Source organism: Gordionus sp. m RMFG-2023, chromosome 4 (assembly GCF_954871325.1).
Source record: "Gordionus sp. m RMFG-2023 chromosome 4, tfGorSpeb1-WG-v2, whole genome shotgun sequence".
Lineage (NCBI taxonomy): Eukaryota > Metazoa > Nematomorpha > Gordioida > Chordodea > Parachordodidae > Gordionus > Gordionus sp. m RMFG-2023.
This window is the reverse complement of record NC_088778.1, coordinates 26034978-26046281: the sequence shown is the minus strand read 5'-3', so window position 1 is coordinate 26046281 and position 11304 is coordinate 26034978.

Below are 11304 nucleotides of genomic sequence, written 5' to 3'. Positions count from 1 at the left end.
TTTCAAAATGTAATAATTTAAATTTTAAACATTCTCGTTTCCTTTAATTTATTTATTATAACAAAATGTCTCTAAAAAATAAAATTTTCTGGTGCCAATAAGGCGGCAAAACAAAGCAAGGAAAAAAAATATAATTCAATTGTTTTAAAAAGATTTCGAATCCCCATGGGGATTCCCAAAGTTTATATTTGTTCTACATAAAATGTTAGATATTAGAGAGTATAAAAATCTAAATACTTATATTAAAGAAGAAGATTCAAATAGTAACAGCAGCAGTAAATTTACCAAAATTTATATTTCTTAAATAATATCGTTTAGATTTAGAATATATTGCACATGTTAGTGCAACTCGTCCAATCAAAAAATACACCGACATGGGTAAGATATAAAATAACAACATTTCCATTAATTATTTGTCCAAATTTTAGATATTACTGGCAGCAAATATTTCTAGTTTTACATTTCAAAAATATAAATCTAATACTTTTTTCAAAATGTTATTTTTTCTGGAATTTTTTTTGGGAACGAGTGAACCCTACACGGGGACCAGTGGCCCCTACAACGGTGAGGGTCCGAAGCAACTGCTTCTAAAAATTTGAATGGGGGTACTTAAATTTTTTTTAAATTTAATTCTTTTTATTGTTTTACTTCCATAACCAAGTGATTTATGGTTTATGATATAGGACTCGACCTCGTGATTCCGTATATATATTAAATTAAATAAAATGGGGGGTCTTATTAACTTTTAATAAATTTTGGTCGATGTTTAGCAAATTAGGTTGATTTCTTGTCATAAAATTATTTTACCAATTTCAAAATATGCCTAAAAATATTAACCAAAATAATACAAATGCTTATTTAATAATTGCACATGGCATAATATAAGAGATGATAAATTCTTACCACCTCATATACTGCCAAGACTTCTTAATACCATGAAAGATCCATTTCTTAATAATTTAACCATTTTATCAATGAAAATTTTTTTTATCTAAACAATTAAATAATGATGATTAGAGGTGGGCGCGGGCCGTGAATTACACGTGACCCATCGTGTAACGGTGGGTGGCGTGAGTGTGAATAAATTTTAATAGGCGTGACTGGGCGTGACTAGGCCTACAAAAAAAACGAATCGAATAATTGCGCTATTCGTATTCGTACGAACAATAAAATCATTATTCGTTTCGATTCGTCGAATATTCGATTCGATTCGAAAATTTTTCTAAAGCTTATAAAATATTTTGCAAAAAAAATTTCACAGACGTTTAAAGATGACACTTTTAAGGATTCTCTAAACTAATTGTCATTACAATATAAAAATTTATAGAAAATAAACGAAATAAAACCCAATGATTTCATATAACGTTAACCAAACAAATTGACCAAAATATCCGATTTTTAGAATTAGATATGCTTATAAAAAAATATTTAAACTATTTCTTCAATCTAATATTCAAATTTTATTAAAATTTTCTAAAAATGTACAATAATCTCATTTTATAAAAATTGAAAATAATACAGAAAATTTAAAATTATAGTAAATCCGAATTTGATAATATCCAATTTTTTAAGCATAAAGTCTTTCTAATAGTTTCCTCCTTCAAAGACATTCTATTTTTCATTATCATATTTGTTCCTATTGAGAACAACCGCTCACATGAAGCCGAAGATCCCTGAATTGACAATATATCAGTTGCCATTTTCGACAACACAGGAAAACGATCCTTATGCAATCTCCACCATTCTAAGGACTCTTATTTGAACTGATTCTTATTTCGTTAAGATATGTCTCCACCTTACATACTGATGCGATGTTATTTTGTTTAAAAATTCTATCCATGTTCGACTGTTACTATTGGGTTAACTGATGTTGATTTGATTTGATATTATATTTTATTTTGTAATCATTATATACATCTTTAAATTTTTCTAATAGATTTGTCGTGTCTATGTTATAAGTTAGTAGTTGCTCAAAAAATTCCATTTTTAGTCTAGGATCCAGTATTGTTGATATTATAGTGTGAATATTTGTTAAGTTATAATAAGTTTCTATTTTCTCAATCGCACTGATAGAGTTTATAAAATCGAGATTTATTTTACTTGCAATAAAATATTTACGAATAATTACGAATATTTATATATAAATAATTTCGAATAATTTCGAATAATACGAATAATTTTCCTCATTATTCATATTCGATTCGAAATTTCGAATCGAATAATTGTGTTATTCGTATTCTTAAAATACGAATCGAATATCAAATAAAAAATAATTCGTTTTAGGCCTAGGAGTGACGGGCCTTCCCAAAATTTTTTCCTGGCCTGATCGAGCATGAACATGAACTTCCCGTGAATCACGGAAATTTTAGTTTTTTTAATAAATATGAATTTGCACTTTTATAATTAAAATAACATATTTTCTAATTTAATTTAGCTCTTTTTAAAAGAAGAAAAAATTTTGAAAACAAAAAATATTCCAGCATTTTATAAACAACATCCGGTGTCACGCTCCTAGTTCTATTTTCTTTTTATGTTTAGGTGTTTTGTCGCGAGATTTTTACTTAAACTTTAAAATTTATTCTCAAGCACTTAAGGTAGGCTTAATTCTAGATCCTAATTTCAAAAGCCTTACGGCTTAACTTGCACCCCATGGTCCAATGAGAAATCCCTTATTTGGGATGCAACCTGCGTCTCATCTTTTCCTTCATCATTTAATGCAAACCCTCTCTTACTTGTGGGGAAAATAAAAAAATTAATAAATATTCAAAATTAAATTATATTTCGCCAAAAGTCATTTTCACTAACTACATATATTTTTTTTTAAATTTTATCACGAAAATTTTTAGCATAACAAACGAAAATCGCGAATCCTTATTTCCTAAACAAAAACTTCAATTAGAAATTTTTAAACACAATTATACTTGTTTTTTAGATTATTAAATTAAGCTCTTTTTAGAGCTTTCGATACTATTAATATATAATTTTTAGTAATTTTATATATTTTTACAATTTTTATAGTTTTAATATTTTAGTGTTTTATCATTTTTTTTTAAATTATACCAATATCAATATTATCAAAATAAAATTTTAAAAAATAAAACAAATAACAATGGCAATATTTTGAAGTTTTGGTAGCAAAAAAATTTAAAGTTCAAATAATATATTTAAAAATGAGTTATTTTGAATCTTATATATTTTTTTTATATATAATTCATAGATGCTTATAATATAAATAAATTAGAAGATGGTGCTACTTCAATAAAATAAAATTTTCTAACCGTAATGAACTAAACCTTTATAATTAGCTGAACCGAACCGAACCTTTATAAATTTATTCTCAAGAACCGTAACCAAAACGTAACCATTATATTTTTTTACAAACTGAACCGTAACCAAACTGAACCGTTATTAATAACGATTCGGGTCCCTGCTTAAATGTTAAACGAAATTTGTTGCAATAATTCGGATTTTTTATAAATATATTTATTAATATTTCTTAAAATAAAAAAGTCTTAACCTCATCTCTTTTCATTCATTATATGTTTTAATTTTATACTATTTACTTTTTTTTTTAATTATCTTTTTAAACCCCTTATTCTGGCCTTTTAATTATATGGTGCCAGCCGCAAAAAAAAGAAGAAAAAGTAATATATTTTAATATTTTTTAAAACAAAAATGCAGGGGCGTCGCTAGCCTTTACAATCTCATGGGGCTCAACTAAATTTTTTTTATAGGGAGCGAAGCCCCCCATATTTTCAATTTGCAGGCCTTCGGCCCGCTTTCCGGTCTTCGGCCGGGTTTATATAAATATATTATACATTTTTAAAATTTGCTAACTCTAAATTATTCTGAATTTCATATTTTGTCATTTATTATATTTTGCCTACAAAATAAACTAACATATAAATAATTAAAACAATACAAGACATATTTAAAAATAATATTTTTTAATACAAAATCTATTTATTACAGTATTAAATATTTTCGATGGTTGATGTAAAAAAATTTGCGTCTAAAGAATTACAAGTGATAAAAAAGGTTAATTAATTCATACATATGCCTCAATTGATAATGGTTTTTAAAAACCACATAATGCTATATAATTCTAGGCAACTTACATTGACAAAAGGTCATGAAACTAATATAACTCTCTGTTACCATTTTAGACAATGTTTTATAGAATGGACTAATAAAAAATTTTATAAGCCTTACCGAATTAACAATTCTTGAAGAGAATATAAACGACCAATCTTAATCATAAAACTATATGGTAGTTAGAGCGTCATCTTAGATGGCATGATGGAACCTAGATAAGTAATCGAGAAATTTATTGTGAGATATTAAATTTCTAAAATATTATCTTCCATTTTTAATGGTATATAAATGAATACACAATTGACCATTATTGAATATCTAAAATATGCAATCATATGCTCTCATCAGCTGTAGTAATAATCTTAAATTACATAGTCACACAAATAATAGATGCTAGTTAATTTACAGTCATAGCCATGACACTCACGATGGTAACCCTTATCAGAATTTATTATGTTAGAATTGATGAAACAAAAACACTAAAAATCTTTAGAAGAAATTATGCAAATATATTGAAGCCTTGAGTTCTTTACACGGCAAGGATGACATATTAAAATGATTCTGTAACTATAAAATAAGAACCAGAGTGATATCATGAAAGCAATTAAAATTTTATATATTATTGTCGTACCATCTCTAGTTGGTATATTATATCTTAAAATAATAGCAGTTTGTAATAATATCTAAAATATATTCGTATTAAAAATTTAACTCAAAACTGTTTTTCAAAGAAGAAGAAAAGAAGCTTTCCTAAAAACACATAAAAAAAGAGAAGAAAAGATATCTAATTTATTACATCCATTGTGGGATGAATAATAAGATGTTTAATTATAATAATATTTTAAATAAACAGATGGCGTTAAATAGTTGAATGCAAATTCTTAGTCATATTTATTATCAAAAGCATTGATTAAAAATTTTAAAAATATTAATAATATATTATATAACTGTCAAATACGTCTACAAAAGTGGCATTTTACCTAATATTTTATAAATAATTATATATAATAGAGGATTAAAAACTATATGTCTACTTACTTTTTATAAATAAATCTCTTATACTTATTTGGATTTGAAGCTTGAAAATAATTTTAGAAATAGACATGATAATTACGTGATACGTGATATATATCGCTTCTGCCCTCTAGCGTTAAAGGTTCAACAAAGCTACTCTAGGTTTTTCTCCTTTCCATATAATTAAAATAATTTAATTTTATAAAAGTAAAAATACGAGGAGCCCTCTACAGTTTGTGAGCAAGCCGCATGTACTTGTAGGCACAACATTCCGAAAAATATTGCTTAAACCTCTATAGGCTTATTAAAAAGTAGTGAGGAAAAAAGAGAGCCTATACCCGAGAACTACAGTATAATTTAATTACTTTAAAGGTGGGTGATGGCTGATTTTAAGTTTAATTTCTTTAGTGTAAGTATGATTACTATCAATATTGAGATATAATGTTCATAGAATCTGTAAATAAATATGATTAAAATAAAAAAATATCTGCCTGATTCAACCCATACAATAGAGTTCTATCCAATGATATATATAACATCAATGACCTATAATAATACCTAGGACGATTCATTCATTAAAATGCATTTTTAACCGTCGTTAAAAGCAAATCAGTTGGACCCGCCATTTTGGTAACCTTTATAATAATTATTTTCATGTTAAAAACTAATATTAAATTGATAACTTACTTTCTTATTATCTCTGAGGCAATTCTTTAATAAAGTTTGCATCAGATATAATATAAAATTAGGCTCTCGTTTAAAATTTTAATATTTATTACAGTAACCAAGATGGCGTCTCTAGCTGATTTGTATTGATGTACACTTTTAATGAATGAATCGTCAGTCTAGGTATTATTATATGTCATTGTATAACATAGATTGGCGATTCATTCATTAAAAACGTCCTCATATTGCAATCAGCTGTAGCGCCATTTTGTAGCTTGAACGTTGATCAAATGCCTCATCATTATTATTATTATATTTTTAAATTCTCGGTATCAATACAAAATAAATTCTTACCTCAACTGATGATTTTAGCAAGTTCTTCAATTCATTTTATTAGTAATCTAAAATATAAGACTCAAGATATACACATTTAAAAAGACACAATACCACCCTTCATGCAAAATATTCCATACCTCTATCTATTATACCCTCAAAAAATCCACCAAATAATCTCCAATTAACATTACCACCCAGATTCCTTTAACTCATATGGATCAAATGGCTCGATCATTATTTTTAAATTATCTATATCAATACAAAATAAATTCTCACCTCAACTGATGATTTTAGCAAGTTCTTCAATTCATTTTATTAGTATTCTAAAATATAAGACTCAAGATATACATATATAAAGAGCCACAATACCACCCCTCATTTCCAAGAATATTAGCTTTTATAGTTTTATCAAATTCACTTGATATTTCAATAAAAATCTTGTTACACACATGTTGTTCATTTATAGAATCTTTTAATTAAAAATAATAAATATATTATTTTTATATTTTACATATATAATCTTTTATGATTCCTGTCTTAATAATAAATATCATAGATGCACCTATATTTATTGTAGTAGCTGGTACTTTAAATTTTATGTAAAATAGTGGTTTATAACTTAAAACAATAATCACTCATAAGTTTATGTAAAAAATAGACCTGTATAGATAAAATTAAATAAAATCTACAAATTTTGTTACTAATAAGAGAAATAGGTGCTGTTAATTTTTTTATTTTGTATTATTAATTTTATTATAAAGGAAGAACTAAAGATAACTCCAAAAGTATATACTATTAAGATTCTCTTCATATTTGATCATTTGTTTTGTTTTGATTATTTCATCTTAATTATAAATGACAAATAAAAAAATATCTTTTATTTTTTTTCAAAAAATACATAATGTAATAATATCATTTTTTGCTTGAGTATAAATTATATTATATAAATCATTTATTTAAAGTATAATTAATAAGTATATAGTGATATAGTGATATAAATGTATAGGCCTTGAAAAGGAAAAGATATTGCAACAATTCACTTTCATATTATTTTTGAGTACATTTTCTTCATTTTTGATTATATCATCACCTATAAAAAATTAATATAATTAATTAGCATAAATAATATATTAGATCATAATTTTTATAATATGCCTAATATCTGGTCATTCCTTATACAATATAATTTTTAAAATATAATAGAAGATATAAATATTATTATATATGAATTATTGATTATTAAATTGTATTGCTTTCGTAAGATTCTGTCACATACCAGTTCTCAATTCCTGGTTTCTTAAGTCAGCAAAATGATAAAATCTAATATTTAAATATCTTTAAAAAAAATAGTATAAAATCTAATAATTGGTTACTTTTGAACAATTAATTTTACAAGAATTTGAAAATGGCTATACCCAATTTCATGTTCAATGATATGATCACAAAGATCAATAAAGAGATTTGTGACTATTAAAAAAATATTAAATTCATATCTTTTAAATATTTGTACCTATTATTTTGGGAATGACTAAAATACGCGTCCCCGAAAACTACGCGTCCCCAGTCAAAACGACTATTTTCTATTATTATTAATAGGAAATCTTATTAAGCTTTATAAGATAAGTTAGAAAATGTTTTTTTTAATTTAAAAAAAATACGGTAACTATATAAAATTTACAAAAATTTATTTTTTTAAAAAATAAACTATGCGTCCCTACGCGTCCCAGTCAAAATACAGTTTTTTTTGAAAAATCAAAACGGATTCATATTTAGCTCATTAAAAGAATATAGAATATGTAAATATTATATTTTAAACTATTTTATAACTTAGTGATTTTTTCAAAAAACACTACGCGTTCCCGGTCAAAAAACCGTTTTTTTTTAAAAATAAAAGCAGATTCATCTTTAGCTTTTTAAGGAGATTCAGAAAATGGTATTAATAAAAAAAAATTTTAAAAAAAAATTTAAAAAAAAAATTTTTTTTGGCTAAACTACGCATCCCTACGCGTCCCCGGTCAAAATACAGTTTTTTTTAAAAAAATCAAAACAGATTCATATTTAGCTCATTAAAAGAATACAGAATATGTAAATATTATATTTTAAACTATTTTATAACTTAGTGATTTTTTCAAAAAACACTCTTTTTTTTCAAAAACACTACGCGTTCCCGGTCAAAAAACCGTTTTTTTTTAAAATAAAAGCAGATTCATCTTTAGCTTTTTAAGGAGATTCAGAAAATGGTATTAATAAAAAAAAAAAAATTTTTTTTGGCTAAACTACGCATCCCTACGCGTCCCCGGTCAAAATACAGTTTTTTTTTAAAAATCAAAACAGATTCATATTTAGCTCATTAAAAGAATACAGAATATGTAAATATTATATTTTAAACTATTTTATAACTTAGTGATTTTTTCAAAAAACACTTTTTTTTTCAAAAACACTACGCGTCCCCGGTCAAAAAACCGTTTTTTTTAAAAAAATAAAAGCAGATTCATGTTTAGCTTTTCAAGGAGATTCAGAAAATGGTATTAATAAAATAAAATTTAAAAAAAAATTTTTTCCAAAAAAATTTTTTTTTGGCTAAACTACGCGTCCCTACGCGTCCCCGGTCAAAATACAGTTTTTTTAAAAAAATCAAAACGGATTCATATTTAGCTCATTAAAAGAATACAGAATATGTAAATATTATATTTTAAACTATTTTATAACTTAGTGATTTTTTCAAAAAACACTTTTTTTCGAAAACACTACGCGTCCCCGGTCAAAAAACCGTTTTTTTTAAAAAATAAAAGCAGATTCATGTTTAGCTTTTCAAGGAAATTCAGAAAATGGTATTAATAAAAAAAATTTAAAAAAAAAATTTTTTCGAAAAAAATTTTTTTTGGCTAAACTACGCGTCCCCGGTCAAAATACAGTTTTTTTAAAAAAATCAAAACAGATTCATATTTAGCTCATTAAAAGAATACATAATATGTAAATATTATATTTTAAACTATTTTATAACTTAGTGATTTTTTCAAAAAACACTTTTTTTCGAAAACACTACGCGTCCCCGGTCAAAAAACCGTTTTTTTTAAAAAATATAAGCAGATTCATGTTTAGCTTTTCAAGGAGATTCAGAAAATGGTATTAATAAAAAAAATTTAAAAAAAATTTTTTTTTTAGCTAAACTACGCGTCCCCGGTCAAAATACAGTTTTTTAAAAAAATCAAAACGGATTCATATTTAGCTCATTAAAAGAATACAGAATATGTAAATATTATATATTAAAGTATTTAATAACTTAGTGATTTTTTAAAAAAACACTTTTTTTCGAAAACACTACGCGTTCCCTGTCAAAAAACTGTTTTTTTAAAAAAATAAAAGCAGATTAATGTTTAGTTTTTCAAGGAGATTCAGAAAATGGTATTAATAAAAAAAAATTTAAAAAAAAATTTTTTTCGCTAAACTACGCGTCCCCTGCCAAAATACAGTTTTTTAAAAAAAATCAAAACGGATTCATATTTAGCTCATTAAAAGAATACAGAATATGTAAATATTATATTTTAAACTATTTTATAACTTAGTGATTTTTTCAAAAAACACTTTTTTCGAAAACACTACGCGTCCCCGGTCAAAAAACCGTTTTTTTTAAAAAATAAAAGCAGATTCATGTTTAGCTTTTCAAGGAAATTCAGAAAATGGTATTTAAAAAAAATTTAAAAAAAAAAATTTTTTCGAAAAAATTTTTTTTGGCTAAACTACGCGTCCCCTGTCAAAATACAGTTTTTTTTAAAAAATCAAAACAGATTCATATTTAGCTCATTAAAAGAATACATAATATGTAAATATTATATTTTAAACTATTTTATAACTTAGTGATTTTTTCAAAAAACACTTTTTTTCGAAAACACTACGCGTCCCCGGTCAAAAAACCGTTTTTTTAAAAAATATAAGCAGATTCATGTTTAGCTTTTCAAGGAGATTCAGAAAATGGTATTAATAAAAAAAATTAAAAAAAAATTTTTTTTTTAGCTAAACTACGCATCCCCGGTCAAAATACAGTTTTTTAAAAAAATCAAAACGGATTCATATTTAGCTAATTAAAAGAATACAGAATATGTAAATATTATATATTAAAGTATTTAATAACTTAGTGATTTTTTGAAAAAACACTTTTTTTCGAAAACACTACGCGTTCCCTGTCAAAAAACTGTTTTTTTAAAAAAATAAAAGCAGATTCATGTTTAGCTTTTCAAGGAGATTCAGAAAATGGTATTAATAAAAAAAAATTTTTAAAAAAATTTTTTCGCTAAACTACGCGTCCCCTGCCAAAATACAGTTTTTTTAAAAAAATCAAAACGGATTCATATTTAGCTCATTAAAAGAATACAGAATATGTAAATATTATATTTTAAACTATTTTATAACTTAGTGATTTTTTCAAAAAACACTTTTTTCGAAAACACTACGCGTCCCCGGTCAAAAAACCGTTTTTTTTAAAAAATAAAAGCAGATTCATGTTTAGCTTTTCAAGGAAATTCAGAAAATGGTATTAATAAAAAAAATTTAAAAAAAAAAATTTTTTCGAAAAAATTTTTTTTGGCTAAACTACACGTCCCTACGCGTCCCCGGTCAAAATACAGTTTTTTTAAAAAAATCAAAACAGATTCATATTTAGCTCATTAAAAGAATACATAATATGTAAATATTATATTTTAAACTATTTTATAACTTAGTGATTTTTTCAAAAAACACTTTTTTTCGAAAACACTACGCGTCCCCGGTCAAAAAACCGTTTTTTTTTAAAATATAAGCAGATTCATGTTTAGCTTTTCAAGGAGATTCAGAAAATGGTATTAATAAAAAAAAATTATTTTTTTTTGGCTAAACTACGCGTCCCCTGTCAAAATACAGTTTTTTTAAAAAAATCAAAACGGATTCATATTTAGCTCATTAAATGAATACAGAATATGTAAATATTATATATTAAAGTATTTAATAACTTAGTGATTTTTTGAAAAAACACTTTTTTTCGAAAACACTACGCGTTCCCTGTCAAAAAACTGTTTTTTTAAAAAAATAAAAGCAGATTCATGTTTAGCTTTTCAAGGAGATTCAGAAAATGGTATTAATAAAAAAAAATTTTTTTTTGGCTAAACTACGCGTCCCCTGCCAAAATACAGTTTTTTTAAAAAAATCAAAACGGATTCA